General features: G+C 44.3%; 1 pseudogene; it reads left to right on the forward strand.

Annotated features, from left to right (window-relative positions):
- The first annotated feature begins 858 nt into the window (after positions 1-858).
- Positions 859-5,045, forward strand: LOC118584681 (annotated as a pseudogene).
- The last annotated feature ends 213 nt before the right edge of the window (positions 5,046-5,258 follow it).

Genomic DNA, 5,258 nt, shown 5'->3' on the forward strand with positions numbered 1-5,258 from the left:
CTAATGGGTCAGCTGAGTTCCTACTTCATATTTCTGTGGCTTGCAACACCTTGTGGTATGATTGAGCATCCTCTGAGTATATGCCCAAGATTGGTATAGCTGGGTCTTGAGGTAGATTGATTCCCAATTTTCTGAGAAACTGCCATTATTGATTTCCAAAGTGGTTGTACAAGTTTGCACTCCCACTAGCAGTGGAAGAGTGTTCTCCTTACTCCACATCCTCTCCAACATAAGCTATCATCAGTGTTTTTTATCTTAGTCATTCTGGAAGTCACCTATTCTTAATGTATTGGTTTTTATCTCATCTTTGGTACCCATAAGGTTTGTTTTATGAAATTAATAAAAATGATTATTATAAATTTATTATTTTATTTAGTTTTATAATAAATTTGTCTACTAATATATGATATACATTATAACTTTATATGGATAATATACCTATACAATTTTATATTATATTTTGAAGTATATATTAAATATGACTATATTGTTATATTAAATATATTAATTTTTAATACAGTACATTGATATTAAACCAGCTAGAAAGAGCAATAGCTGTTGGAAGCTCAGTTAAAGAGAACAACAACAATGACAAAGGGTTTGCAGGAGGGAGGCCTCCCCTTAGTTGGGGTTGAGCACTCTGTTCAGGTCAGGTGGTACCTCAGGGAAGAGGTCCTCCATGCGCCTTCCGCAGACAGTGAACCTTCAGAAGGTCATTTATAAGTAACTTTCTGATGTTTGTTTCCCCAGTAAAAACAAAGGGCAGGCAGAGTTCATAAAACAAACAAATAAATAAAGCTCTGCCCTTCATTGCTCAAGCCAGGGCCAACCACGAGCAGACCATTCTTGGATAGTAGAATGTCTGAAGCCCAGGTGCTCGTGGCAGTCACAGGACAAATGCTGGTAGACAGATATGAGGGAAGGGCTCTTACTGGGCCCCAGAGTCTAAACTTCTCAGATGGTCCCTTTTGGTATGGAAGTTTGCCATTTCTTGGCTCCCATGGTAAGTGCCCAGTAGAGAGCTCTGTATTCTCTGTCTGCAATTTACCTCCTAGGGACAGTTACTTGGCGATGGGCAAGATGGGCAAGATGGGCAAGTTGCCTCTGGGAGGAAAAGATGGAACCTCATTTCAAAAGCGTAACTTTTAGTCCTGCTTGAGCTCTACATTCTGCTGAAAGATAAGAAAGAACAAGACACTGAGTCCAATTCTCTCCTCTTGTTTGTGATTCCAAAACAACACAGCCTTTCACTTCAGTGGAGGAAGTTTATTTCCTCTCCTTTACCTCTGTTGTAAAATGGTTTCTGTTTTTTCTTCTTCAGAAAGACTGTGTGCTCCCTGTTCTAGTAGGGAGTCTCTGTCCAAGTTGGGAAATGGCCTGATGGTTAGCTTGGCCTCTGGTGCAGCAGGGTGGGTCTCTGCTCTTCTGACTGGTGTGGCTGCACCTGAGCAGTGCAAGTCCATAGGGGTTAGCAGCAGGGCCAGCAGTGGGATGGGCAATGAGGTGGGAGGGTGGGGCAGTGGAATGGGTCTTTGGGAAGAGAATCTGGGAGTGGAGCAGTTCAGCTGGCAGGTGGTCCACTCACCTTTCCTTCTGACTGCCAAGTCAGTGCTCCTTAGCTCCTTTTCTTATGAGGTTTCCACATGATGTTGAAAATGTGGGAAATGAGGACTTCCTTGCTTGTGATCGTCACACAGACCTTTTGAGGTTTTCACCAGTTCTGATGATGTTGTCTGTCAGTTTCTTATAGACACTCTGTATCAAGCTGAAGAAATTTAACTCCATTTCTAATATGCCACCAATGTTCATCGCAAGCAGTCATCTGTGAATTTTCAGAGACATTTGCCTACATTTGTTATGACCATGTGGTTTTTCTTCCTTAGCCTATTGATATAATAGATCATGCTAATGATTTCTATGAGTTGAACCAGTCTTTTGTACCAGTGATAAATCCTCCTGGATTGTGCTGTATAATTCTTTCCCCTTGTTATTGGATGATATTTGCTAATATTTGTTGAGTGTTTTGCATGTAGTTTCATGAGAAATATTTAAAGTCTGCATCTTTTTATTCTTGTGACAGTCTCATCTGATTTTGGCATTCGTTTAGTTTCCAGAATGCATCATGAAGTAGTCCCTCTGCCCCAGGAACAAGAATCTGGCATGTGGACACTAAGGGAACTAGATAGACATTTGGAGTCCAGTGTGAACATAGCCAGAACAAAGCTCTTGACCTGGCAGAGCCCTGTGCTAGAGGAAAAGAGGCAAGGCTGTTAGATAAAATATAGAACCCCTACTACATGGGAATTTTAGTTAAATAATGCATTTGTTTCTGTAGTGTCAGGGTTGCTGGAGTCCTAACTCAGGATTTGGACAAGTGTGCTACCATATGACTCCACCTCCAGCCCTCAAATCATCCTTTAATATAGAGTGTGTCTCATGTAATAATACTATGAAATTATTTTTATCTGAACTTCAAATTTGCTGTGTGTTCTGACTTTTTGTGTGCTCCCCTCACACCTTCCACACTGATCCTGGGTCCTTCTCTGAGTTCCAGGCTCAGTGGGTCTGGCATGAAGCTGAATCCTCAGGGAATGTGTGGGACTCCCACAGCTAAGGGTATCTTTGAGCACACTTGGGGGCCAGCTTGTTGGAGAAGACAAGATTCTTGGGCCTGGTCTAGCCTTCACAGTGGCCTGAGTGTAGAAAAAGGAATCACGAAGCTGTGGAGGCCAGCTTTACTCAATCCCATGGGAAAGTTGTCACTGGCCCATAGGAGCAAAGGCAGACCAAGAGAAGGCAGAGATGCGGCTTTGCAGTGCCCTTGGGGCCAGTCAGGCAGGTAGCATGACTCCACTCTGACTCTATCTTCAGCCTGTTGTGGAGAACAGCTCGTGTTGAAGGTGGTGAACAGCACAGCTAGAAATCATATGTAGGGCTTGGCGGTAGGACATGGTGTCCATAGCAGGGCCTTATATAACGCTTTTTGTGGTATGGAAGTGGGTACCAAGCTGGAACTTATACATAACCCTGTATGTGAAGCTGAAGTGGGTTATGTATCCAACAGAGTATGGTACCTAGCACTGGGTGTGGGTTGTCAGGGAGATAAGGTACCCAGCAAAGCCTGATTTTTAGCAGTTTAGTGGAGCAGAGGCACCATGATGATGCACAATAGGGATGATACCTAGCAGTATATGTGGGTATGGAGTGTCTGGCAGTGTCAGAACATAGTAGTGTCTGTGGAGCATTGCTGGGGGTGGACTGTCAAGCAGCTCATGGTAACTAGTAACTAGTAGTGTATGCCAATTGGCTATAGTGGTGGGTGTCCTCTAAGGTCTTATACCTAGCATTGTATGTGGATCACTGTCCTGAAAGGGATTCTCAGCAAGGCCTGATTCTGAAAAGTTAAATGTAGAGGTGGCTGGAGATGACCCTCAATACCTGAAAGATAGCAGTGCAATTTGGAAGCAATGTGCTTATGGGCATCCAGCAGGGAGGAATACCAAACAGTACATGTATTTTGGGCTGCAGCAATGGGGGAAGAGAAGTCCAGCAGGGCCTGGTACCTAGCAGTATATTTGGGGATTTGATGGCAGGAGAGTGGTGTATCTAGCAATTCCTGATATATAGCAGTGTATGAGGTGGTCCAGAGAGATGTCATCCTGAATAAACTGCTGGGTACCAGGCCCTTTGGGAACCACATGGCTGCCACCCCACGTACACTGCTATATCTCTGTCAGGCCCTCCTAGACTCAGGATAGCTTATAGCCTGAGGCTGGGCAGGCACATGGTTGTGTGTGTTTCTCTGGGATATTTTCCTAGTAGTACATTCTGACTTTGGGAACCATGGGAGCCCAGTGCCAGTGCCTATCTCTATCCTAGGTCTGTGGATTGCCAGGACCATCATGAATCTGCCACGGTTTTTGTGTGACCCACACAGCAGCAGGCAGTCTTCCTTTGTGGTGAAGAACCAGGATGCTTTAAACTTTTTCCATTCACAACTGTTTTCAACCAAGAAAATTTTCACATGACCCAAAGTATGTCTATACTTGCAATATAAATATGCCAATCAAATATTTACTGCTAATGAACCATAAATTTGTTTTAAAACAAGATTACATACATATCAATTTACCATTTATTAAAAATGAAATCCATTTCACTCAAATGAATGACCAAACCTTGGCTGAATGGTTGACATGGAGGCTTGATATATAGAGGTTTATAGATGGTGGAGATGTGAGGGTGTCCAGCAGGGTCTGATGTTGTGTCATGATTCTCCACATCCTGCTGTGCTCTATGTGTCTTTTTTTTTTTTCTTTTTTGAGTCTTTGAGTCTTCTTTTCTCTAGACCTTCCTCAGTAACAACTGCTAGTTCCTCATCTGCGTTAACCTACCCCTGTTCAGAGATGTCTTGGGGCCAGTGAAGCTGTGAGGAGATGGTCCAGCTTGAAGCTAAGAAACTCACAGAGAACCAACCTAAAACAGATACCCCATGGAAAAGAGACGCAGAAGCCAAAGGCTGAGTGGAAAGGGGAAAAGGGCCACCTTCCAAGCTCTTGAGGATATGGACAAATGTGAGCACGCAATGGCTGCTGAGCCTGAGGACTCCACTCTCCTGCCCAAGTGTAACTTTGTGTTGGTGAGTTTAAGTGCAAGCACTCCCATGAGGTCACCCTCTGTGTGGCACTGCCATCATTTGGTAGCACTTTGATAAGGATGGCTGGTCCCTGTGGTACTCAGTACTGCCCCTGAAGAGCTTTCCAGGCCTTCACAAGTTGCCACCTCGTCGCTGGAGAAGAATACCTCTGCCAGTATTTCCTCTGTCACCACCAGCAGCAGCTCCATTTCCAGGTGTGAGTCTCCCAAGGGTGAGAGGTTGCCTTTCTGCTGAGTTCAGATTGGCATGTGGACTATGGATCATATACGTGGCAAAGAGTGGAGCCTGGCTTCCAAGAACCCCAAGACTGGTTTGAGAATCCTTTTCCCGGGATGGGGCTTCCCAAAATGTGGGCAAAGCCTTCATTCAAGGCAAGATCTTCAAGTGAATGTCTCTGGCAGGTGCAGGGCTGCCTACACTCATCCTTCAGAGAGATGGGGGCCATTAAACCCCAACTGATTATTGACAAAATGCACACACATACATGTTGGCATGTGTAAGTGTATACTAATTTAAAGTTTTCCCACTTGGCATGATAGTGATCCTCCCAAGAGCCATAGATTAAGAAAGTCCTGGTGCCAGGGAAATTGCCCTTTGTGGT

The sequence above is a fragment of the Onychomys torridus genome, chromosome 5 (assembly GCF_903995425.1).
Source record: "Onychomys torridus chromosome 5, mOncTor1.1, whole genome shotgun sequence".
NCBI lineage: Eukaryota > Metazoa > Chordata > Mammalia > Rodentia > Cricetidae > Onychomys > Onychomys torridus.